Consider the following 12,277-nt stretch of genomic DNA (forward strand, 5'->3'; position numbering starts at 1 on the left):
GCGGAATCACTTTCATTGGAAATCCAATGGTGCTATCAAGGAAACCTCTGCTAGAGGGGAGCCAATGTTATGACCCGAGAAACCTCTGACAGCAAGGGTACTAATGCTACGACCCGAGAAATCTCTAATACCATTTTAATTTTTACACTGCTCCATGTTATTTGAATTACTTTAGCCCAATTCAATTCTTCAATTAGCAATATTTCAACACTAATTAATATTTCCAATCATCAACAGTAATTGAAGGCAGAACAATAAATGAAATGACAAAGGAAAAAATCAACACATTGATAAGAGACAGCAGATTTGGTCAATGACCAAGGAGAAACCCCACAAGGGGGAAAAGCCTTTGAAATTATTCTTCTATCAAACTATCATAAAATGTTCAGCAGAGAGTACAATGATTCATATCTTCAATCAAAAATATATCCAACAAAAATAACCCAACAATGTTCAGAAATATGAGCCTAGAAATAATATTGATCATAGGTATCTGTCCAACTTTCAGTCAACTATAAAAATGAAAACTTAGTTTCCAACCACACAGAGAGAGTGTATGTGTGTGCAGTTGAAATGTTCCAACCACACAAATAGGCTTGCATGCCTACGGTTGTAACCAAAAATTCATTGTGGCAAGTGTGCAACTACAAATCAAAACCCTAGATCACATGTGCGATCTTTGAACCCTGCAATTTCGGACTTATACAAACCAAACTCCACAAACTTCAGACTTGTGCAAACCAATCCAATAAAAAGAGAGAAGAAAAAAGTGTTTGATGATGATATCCAAATGATCTTCACTTGACTTGTATTTATAAGCTTCCAAGAGTGTCCAATTTCACTTTAAAGCTGACTTGATCAATTGTCACATTATGTGCTTCACTTCAAAGATACCCCTTAAGAAAAAATAATCTATATACTTACTTAAATTAATAACATATTATTATAAATATTAAATAAAATAATTTATATACTTAATTTAATTATTAACCTATTATTATTATGATTATTGCTTTAAAAATAATTATTTGGTATTTTATTTTATTTTTTTAAACCCAAAAATTTACAAGTCATTCAAACTCTTATATTTTAATAATAATAATCAGATATTTCATATTTTATATAAGTAAATATCAAAATAAACAATCATTTACATTAGTCTAAATTTATTGGACACCAATTAGTGCATTTGTGGCCCCTCATTACATATATATATATACATATAACAAATTTTTAATATTTAGCTATTTCGTATGGTATGTTTATTGAAAAAAATAGTAAATAAAAAAATCAATAATAATAACGAATTTAATAAAAAAATTAATAGCAATAATAAATTTTTTATTTTTATATTTTGACTATTTACATCATTTTTAATTTTTTAATTAAAATATTTCATATTAATAAATTAAAAAATAATTAATTATAACAAAATTTAAATGAACAAATTGATTTTAATTTGTGGCCATTCACATCATTATAATTCCTCATAATTATAAATTGATAAAATGATTAGAGTTACAAGTTAGTCAAACTCTTCTATTTTAAATAATTATTATTATATATTTCATATTTTATATAAATAAATATAAAAAATAAACATTATTGATATCTTAAAATATCTATGTTTTTAAATTATGTGTGAGTGTATTCACATGTAATTTACATTTGTCTAATTGGAGACCCATTATTGCACTAATGGCCGCCCGTTACATTTATTCTTCAAGTTTCCACTGGTCCCTTCTATGCATATGCCTACCACCTCACAAGAAATTGCCTATTCCTAGCAAACGTAGCATATTCTTTGACCCCTATAATTGTTGTTTTATGTTGATGTTGTCGATGTATTATAATTTATTTATTTTTCTTTGAATTTAAATAAGATATCAATTTTTCAAAACAATACTATTTATAATATGATGCATATTAGTTAAATGCTATATCAAGAAAGAACAAAACACAATTTATTAATTAAATCTAAATAAAATAACCAATGTATTTGGAACAATGGGTTGTGGTTTATCTTCAAGAAAAGATGGAGAACTAAATCATGGACCCAAATAAATAGATGTAGAGAGATGTTTTCTAGTCATTATAATATATCAACTAGTTTGAGTAAATAATTATGATTAATAAACAATTATTTTGTAATAATTGATAAATAGTTGTAAATAATGAATTAAATTAATTTTAATATTATAATTGTTAGTATTTTTATTTGTGTAGTCTAACTTATAAATGAAATGGCTCATTTAATCAAAATCCTATATAGATTTTTAAAAGCTTGAATTTAAATTGTTTAATCCACATAATTCGAGTGCCCTAGGGGTTTGGGTGATAAATCAGTTTAAGCATTCAAAAATGTATTTTAAAGAACAAAAAAATCTTGAAATTGTATTTCCAAATTTTGGTGAATTCTGGTGAAAAAGACTATTTCGTCTATAAGTTAGACTACGCCATTTTTATCAAGAAGAATATGGTATAACTAAAATTGAATAACAATATTGTGAAACCAATAAATTAATAACACTAAGAATGAAAATAAAAAGTTTTATAAATGAATTAAATATATTATTTTATTGTTAAAAAATAAAAAATAAAAAAAATTCTATAAACCTACATAAAACTAACTAAAATATCATTAGTTAAATTAATTTTATAATTATTTAAAAAACAAATTTAATTGCAATAAACTAATGAATAAAACTAATAATAAATAATTAAATAAATATAATTAATAAATAATAATACTAATAAATAAATAAATAAAAAGTTTAAATTTCAGAAGATAGGGCATAAATCATAATACCTCAACCATCGTCTCTATTTAAATTAATAGACTTCTTTTCAATTTCCAAGGCTTCCCTAAACTTACGGTGATGAAAATTATCAATTCTTGCAATAATCCTAGCCTCCTCAATGCAGATGTAATGTTGTCTTTTGCACATGTTCTACCAAAGCGAAGGAGCAAGACCTTCCATGTTTGATGTCAGTGGCATGCTCAATAATCCTCTGATTTATTGAGTGACCAGTTTCACCAATGTACAGAGTCCCACAAGAGCATGGGATGGCGTAAACACATTTCCAATCTTTAGGGTTCACAGGGTCCTTCATCAATCTTTGCGATCTTCAAATAGTTTTTAGGGGCCTAAATGTCAAAGGAACGTTATGCTTCTTCAGGATTCTTGCAATCTTATCTGTGGCCCCTTGGATAAATGGAAGATGCACCCATGAAAAACTAACCTTAAGACATTTTTTAATTCTCATACATTTTTTAACCTTAAGGAAAACTCTAAGACATTGGTGTCTACTATAACCATTCTTATTAAAAATATTAAAGATATGGGTATTTTCCTCGTTGAGGTGGTTTTCATCAAAAATGCGTAACGCATGAGTGGCTAAGGCGTTGAGAACACCTAAATTTTGAGCAGGGAAATGATGTGAATTAGCATGAAGATATTGCTCAGTGTGATCTTTATTTCGAAAAATTTGAAAGGAAAAAGAACCATCATCTCCTTTTGAAATAAGAATGTGGAGGAAAAATAGCCTACCATCGATTTCAGATTCCATAGTAAACTTTATGGAACTAGATTGATTGTTAAGATGCTAGAAAAACATCTCCAACTGTTCCCGACTATGAGACCACATGATGCAAGTGCCATCCACAATTTTTTTGCAAATCTTAGGTTGAATAGAGTTGAGGACTAGGCCTTAGATTTAAAGTCCTCCATGAAAAGATTAGCCAGAACAGGAGAAATGAAGAACCCATAATCACTCTGTAAAACATGAGACTTATATATTTAAATTAATAATTCATCTCATTAAATTAACCCTTAATTAATTTAAATCTAACATATTATTATTATTATTATTATTATCTATATATATATATATATATATATATATATATATATATATATAAATAATAAATAATAATATAGAAAGTATAAAATCATAAGTTCTTTAATTAATAGTATATTATTATGAATATAGTTTTAAAAATAATTATTTGGTATTTTTTTTTTAAAACTCAAAAAAATTACAAGTCATTCAAACTCTTATATTTTAATAATAATTATTAGATATTTCATATTTTGTATAAATAAATATATAAATAAACACTATTTATTTCTTAAAATATCTATGTTTTTAAATTATATGTATGTGAGGGTATTTACATGTCATTTATATGTGTTTAAATTTTATTGGACACTATTTAGTACACGAGTGGATTTTCTATGCATATGCTTACAATTCACATATATATAATTCTTTTAATGTTTAATTATTTTATTTATATGATATATTTATTGAAAAAAATAGCAAATAAAAAAATCAATAAAGATAACAAATTTCTAAATTTTGAATCTTGATCATTTACATCATTTTAATCTTTTAATTTTTTTATTATATTTCATATTAGTAAATTAAAAATTAATTAATTAATTATAACATAATTTTAAATAAGCTAGTTGATTTTAATTTTTTACTATTCACATCATTTTAATTCCTCATCAATAATAAATTTAAAACAAAAATTATTAATCATTCTAAATCTTATATTTTAATTAATTATTATTATATATTTCATATTTTATATAAATAAATATTGGAATAAACATTATTGACCTCTTAAAATATCTATATGTTTTTAAATTATATGTGTGAGGGGTATTCACATGTCATTTACATTTTTCTACATTTATTGGACACCAATTAATGTAATATAATTCCTAGTTAATTCTAAATAGAAGGTAAAGATTATAATTTTGATTTATTATTTTTTATTAGGATTTGTATTTTAGATAATTAATTGAGATTTAAAGTGTAATTTTTTTTTGTAATTATGTAATTTAATTTCTAGTTAAGTTTTAAACATGTTTAAGGATTATATTTTTGATTTGTTATTTTTTTAATCGTGGTTTGTATTTTTCCTTGTGAAAAATATTTCTACTATGAAATCAAGTATTATGTTAAAATTTAGAGAGACAATATATTTATATGCAATTTTGAATTGGAATTATTTTGAGTAGTTGGGTGGACTCTTGTTATCCTCTCCACTCAAATCCTATTTCCATAAGTGATAAAACAAAATAGTTGTTATCCTCTCCACCTAAATCTCATGTTCATAAGTGATAAAACTTCATGATAGATAAGAAAAAAGAATATTTATATGCAATTTTGGATTGGGTTTATCGCAGTAGTTAGAAAGACTCATTGTTATCCTCTCCACCAAAATCTAATTTTTATAAGTGATAAAACAAAATCACGTGTCTTCATGCTAGATAAAAAAAAAGAATATCACTTTAAAAAGAAAATCATTCACTTCATAATCAAATTTGATTACCTAGTATTATATCCACCAAGTTCAATTCTTCAATAGTTTTTAAATTCCTTAAAAAGAAAGTCATTCACTTCATAATCAAATTTGCTTACTTAGTATTACACCAAGTTCAATTCTTGAATAGTTTTTAAATTCCTAAATTTCAAGTCACTAATATCCAACTCGCAAATTTTTGTGTATGATATATACCAAATTTAATGTAGTGAACATGGTAATGTTTTGATTTGAAGTATCATGACTTAATTTAGTCAGACCATATGCAACTATGAATTGGGTTTCTTTAGAGTTACATCAAATTCCCATCAGTAATACAAAATTATGTATACTTTAACCAAATGAATATCCCTTTGTAAAAACCAATTCAATTAAATACACAATGATGAAAATTGATAAATTTATCACTACATTAAAAACAAATCAACATTTATTTCAATTAAATTTTAAATTCCAACTCGTCAAATTATTTTTTTATACAATTTAATGTGATGAAAATATATATAATTAACATTTTCTTAATACTCGACTTTAGAATTTTGTGGTCTATATTGATTTTGATAATGTCACATCATAAGTTGTTGGTCGATCAGATTTGAACTCAAGACTTCGGTGATATTTCATTTCCACAGTTATTGCTAACAATTTTAGAAATAATTTTGAATTTGGACCATTTACATCATGTTAATCTATAACTTTTTAAATTTTTCATTACAATACTTCATATTAAAAATTAAAAATTAATAATTAATTAATTAACCAAAAATGAAATGAATGAATTGACTTTAAATTTTAACATTCACATCATTTTAATCCCTCATCAATTATAAATTTAAATGATGTGAATTAGCATGAAGATATTACTTAGTGAGAGTTTTTTTTCCAAAAATTTGGAAGGAAAAAGAAATCACCTCTTTATATGGTTCATCCAAAATTAACAATTTCTTAATATTTAACTACATTAATTTGATATGTTTATTAAAAAAATAAAAAATAAAAGAATCAATAACTATAATAAAAATTTAGAACTAATTTTGAATTTGGACCAATTACATCAGTTTAATCTTTAACTTTTTTATTTTTTCATTAAAATATTTCATATTAATAAATTAACAACATTAATAATTAATTATCAAAATTTGAAATGAATGAATTGACTTTAAATTTTTACCATTTACATCATTTTAATCTCTCATCAATTATAAATTTAAGTGTAACGTACCCGGTAACCTCACATGTAAAAGCAGGGAGTTAGAATTTTTATACAAATTACCCACAAGTAATTATCCAAACCACAACTCCACATTCCTCATTAACCATTAGATATAATGTTCATTAGTACATAAAGTAAATTTCAATAGAGGAAAGTAAGTTGCATAACCATTGCCAACCACTGTTGTAGTACAATAACATAAATTGACTGATGAACCTTGCATTTGTTCCATGATTTCCTTAACCATATTAATTAATCACATAATTGGCATTATGAATATCACAACAATAAGGAATCAACATCATCAAACCGACACAATAAGCAATCACATCATTGAATACCGATATACCCTAGAAGCCCCATAGGGTGAAAACCAACAAACGTTTAATTTTATTATTAAACGCTCATGAGGATTTTCACCCCTCACTCAAAGGCTTATAAGGGATTCCATCCCTTATCCATTGTTATAAATTATTACAATGAAGTATCCTTAAAATGTCACATAACTAGCTATAAGCTTTTACATTTTCCATGAAACCCTTTACTTACATATCACCACTCTCTACATCCTTGTGGCATAATTGTTTTGTTAATGTCCGATCCCGCAACTCGTGCTCATTTTCATGGACCATCTTTACTTGCCACAGTGTTAAATATAACCTATAATTTGCATAAGTAATCCAACTTTTCCTACCAATGTTTTCATTAACAATAGTGATATCATGATTACATTTATACATAATCATATTAACTAATATTTCCCTTCGCATAAGCACATATTCTTAGAGGACAAAACACTAAGGCATCCCTTTGAAGGAACTAACTAAAACATCAGTTATAATCTCCTTACATGAAAATTTACATAAACTTTAACAAAATAACTATTCCTTTAGCTATTACTTTTGATGCATGCAAATATGTAAAGTAATCTAACAAACATTGTTGTCTCTTCCCGCATGCAAATGTATATCCTTTCTAATGAAAGCTAACACAAATCTTGTGTGCATACACATCTCATTCAACAAGAAACTAAGATAATAGTTATGTTAGCATAAAATCACATATCATTTTCCTAAAGAAATATGGCTCAATAGTTCCTCTATCCATACAAAGAACATATCTCTATAACACAATGACTATTATTTGTGCATCCAATAGCCTATCATAATAGCCCTTCTTCAATGTATGCAACACATGTTCCCTTCTCTAGAATTCTACCATTCTTTCATGTAAACAATTACATACTTCTCTCTTAAAAGGAAGTCATTATAACCTCATTTCTCTATCTTCCTATATGTAGGTTTCTCATGCTTCCCTTTCAAGAAATTATTATAGATACCCATCTTTATGCATAAAGATCAAGAAACAATAACAAGGTTAACTTAACATTTTATGCACCAAAATCAAGAAATCAACACAACTCATATAGCAAGACAATCTTTTCAAGAGATTATTATTTTCAAGAAAGTTAACATAATCACTTTCTCTACGTACACACAAAATCATATTTCCAATGTCACAATGGCTACCCTTACTTTTACTTCAAAGCACATAATCTTTTCATGAAACAAGTATGGATTCTAGTTCTTGTATGAACACTATTCATCCCTGTCTTTTAAGAAAAGAATCTATATTTTTGTTTCAAGAGATCTCTCAAAAAAGCCATTATTTTCACACATGAAGTATGCACACTTTTTCTAAAAAGAAACATTTTCACACATGAAGTATGCACACTTTTCTAAAAAGAAACTATCTTAATGACTATTATTTATGTGTATATAAAACACACTTTTTCTTCAAGAAAGTTGGTAATGATTATCTATGTGCCTAGAAGCACACTACATATTTTATTCAAAGAAAACTTGGCCATTTTTCATACTATGTCCTAAAGAAGTTTACATGTCTCACCATCTTTTCTCAAGAAGATATTTTGGGTGCTTAGCAAGAACCTTGTGTAATTTATTCCAAAGAATAATGAAGCTACTTAGCTTTTAACACTCTCAAGAAATCACAAAACTACTTAGCTTTCACTGTGCTATGTGCATAAACTTAAGCAACAAATATTCCAAAGAGGACTTACATCCCTGCAATATTTTAATACATGAAAACTTGCCATTCCTAGCAATCATAACCAAACTATACTATGTGCATCAAAATAAAAAAATTACTTTAAAGAACATGGACATTATTAACCATATCTTCCTGTGCACATAAACTAAGAATATTTCAAGAAAAGAACTTATCTTTTTCAGTTGTACCACCACAAGTCATCCAAAATAAAACAGTGTTGTCCATTATGGAAAACTTAGAGATCCGAGGTCTGAGACCATGTGATAACCAATAGACCTGGGCTGGAAAAGAATCAAGAGCAAGACCGAGGACCTCCTCGAGCAACTGAATCATCGGAGGCAACCTTGAAACCTCACGCTCACCTGGATTATATTGAACACCTGCCTTCACACTGTAGTGACTGTCGAATCCCGTTGGCTTACCCAGCATATCGAATACAAAAATAGGCACAAGAAAACATTATTTGATAAACTCTGTGTGTACAATTTCTACAAGCTATAACATAAAATATTCAACACAATTCCAAAATTCCATTAAGGTTTCAGTTCAACCCCCTGTGGGGAGAGGCGCCACTACAAAATACTGGAAATTCTTAAATCAACAAGACTATAATTTCCAGGGAAAAATGTTAGCCGCAGTTCTTTGGAATATAAAGGTTATCATCCCAAAAACATAACAGGCTCGCGGCCTTGCACAATTTGCTAATCTGCAAGCAAGAAATGAAAACTACAAGATATGCCCTCCCCCTCGGATCTTGGTTTCCTTCATCCTTATATTTAGTTTTCATGGAAATCAAGAATCAGTTTTTGAACTGATTCGTAACTCTTTTAAAAATACTATTCATAACTGATTTTACAATGAGTTATTTTTAGGGATGTTACATACTCCCCCCTAACAAGAACACTGTCCTCAATGTTCGTCTCTCATTGGAACTTTAGATTTTACTCATGATATAACCATCTAAACCGCACAAAAAGCGATCCTTCCTCCTTAAAATCAAAGATTTCATTCCAAGAAATGACAATAAAAAAAACAGTAATGTTATAATGTGAGAAAATTCAATAGTTATAAGCATTTATAACTGCAAAAATATGCAAGTTCTACAGACAAATATCTATATCAACTTACCATTACTTACGAATTACTCTTGAAAATCATGAGCACTTTCACGTAAGAATTTTAATAGTGATTGAACAATCCATCAACCCTCCATGGTAAGTAACCTATAATGTATGACTAATAAATTCAATCGCATTAGTCACAATATTTTGAGTAGAATGAACTACTTTTAACTATCAGTCAATTGTGCAATGTTGGATGATTTTTAAATCACAGTACTTTTACAAGTACTTAAAGAGCACTAACACTAATCATCAAAATGATAAATCACTACTCCACATGCACATTGAATTAATTCTCACTAAAGACATCCACAGAGTACTTCTGAAAGTACCAAAAGAGCACCTATCTCTCTAATCATCAAAACAGTCAATTACTACATCAAGTGAAAATTGTCTTAGCCCCTACTAAGATGTTTACAAGATTGGTAATACAATAAAGGAACTAAAATTCCAATAACTCCTTACTGAGAACTAAGCTCCTTTCGTGTTAAATGTGCATAACATATTTTACACAACTATATATAGAATTCATTTTTAACATAACATATAGCTGATTAGTTAATTTCTTTAGCTATGAGAACCACAATAGGCTAAAGAATTCCTAACCCATGGGAACTGGTTTCCACAACCAGGTGGAGTCATTTTCACATCCAGACAATTTCTTTGATAGAGACCTTACCAGGTCTAACATGGAATTCCACTGGCCAACCAGCTCAATAATTCCAATGACCACATAGGGTCCAATATAGGATTCCTCTTGGCAGCGTCCTGCCTATTCCTCTGACAGTGTCCCGTCTATGAGGAATTTTGGGCCTCCTCCAACAGGCTCCATTTCAATAAATTTGCCTCAGGGTTTTACCCTATTCACCATCTTGGCAAACTCTTTTCCCTTATTGAGATCATTTATCTCTAAGGAGAGGAAATCCGGGCAAGCAAGTACCATCAACCCCTTTGGGCAGGCAACCGCCATCAACCCAAGGCCTTATAGCCTTTCACAACTATCTGCAACTGTCTGGCATGTTAAATTTCTCTTTTATCACTCTTCCTCAAAGCAATTTACATAATGAACCATATGCACATTATCATTAACAAAATAAACATGCATGTACACCATGCATTTACACTTAACCCTCAACATGGGTCCACAACATCTAGATTGATAGGAAACACAACTGACATACATGTTGTATGCATTCTGATTTTCCAAATAACACAATCATGTATATCATATAACATTATTATTTCTCATTTATGATCACAATTCACATTGCAACATTTTACATGACGAGTTTTCTTGTTGCCATTAAGCTACCTCTACTTAATCCCATCCGCAACGTTAGTTATACATATGCATCATTTAACAAGTATTCACTTTCCAAATCATTTTGGTTTGAGGCACAATACTATCATGCATAAAAGTATATGCAAATATTCATTACTGTGTAAATGCCAATGATAGTTGAGGTAACAATCTAAACATTTCCAATTTCCCACAATGTATTGCCATCAACAAACCGAGACATGAAATAACTACCATAATCACTTGTTTGCGAATTGTGATACGCTTAAATCAAATTCAATTCACGTATATAAGTGCTATTAGTTAGTCATACAACACTAACCAATCCAAACTGCCAATCATCTTAATGAAACCATGGCAAAACTTAATTAGTTATTACAATCAAGTCTCACTACTTGACTCATTGTATATTTTCAATATCTAAAGGGTTTCTTACATTGTCTTTTTTAAAACACTATATCATCATATTCAAGGACATTCCCTGCATTTTACATTCATGCATTGACCCCTTTAAATTAGTTCATTGTAACTTCAATCATTTTCATTAAATGTATCATTATTATTGCCATATTTGCAAAGAAAAAGTTGGTAGTTGATTGTCACTTCCTTAATGAGTGCTCAATATTGTTCATAGGTGTAATGAGTGTTCAATATTGTTCATAAGTGTGATAAGAGTTTTATTGTCTTTTATCCTCATCAAGAATCCAATGTCAAGAACATAGTTTTGCAGCAAACTTTATTACTTACTACTCAAAGCAGTTATAAACATGAATCACACGTATCATGTGAAAAGTATTGTACTACTAAATCAATATGTAGAGTTTTAAACTCATACCTGAGTTAATGCCCACTGGTGGCATACCTCAATTTCTTTTCCACTTACCAATTTCCAAAGGCACCACTGCTACAACCTTTAACTCTGATACCACTTGTAACATACCCTGGTAACCTCACATGTAAAAGCAGGGAGTTATAATTTTTACACAAATTACCCACAAGTAGTTATCCAAACCACAACTCCACATTCCTCATTAACCTTTAGATATAATGTTCATTAGCACATAAAGTAAATTTCAATAGAGGAAAGTAAGTCGCATAACCGTTGCCAACCACTGTTGTAGTACAATAACATAAATTGACTGATGAACCTTGCATCTGTTCCATGATTTCCTTAACCATATTAGTTAATCACATACTTGGCATTATGACTGCAACATCAATAAGGAATCAACATC

Source organism: Pinus tabuliformis, chromosome 7 (assembly GCF_031772625.1).
Source record: "Pinus tabuliformis cultivar Carrire ecotype Pingquan chromosome 7, CPIR1, whole genome shotgun sequence".
Taxonomy (NCBI): domain Eukaryota; kingdom Viridiplantae; phylum Streptophyta; class Pinopsida; order Pinales; family Pinaceae; genus Pinus; species Pinus tabuliformis.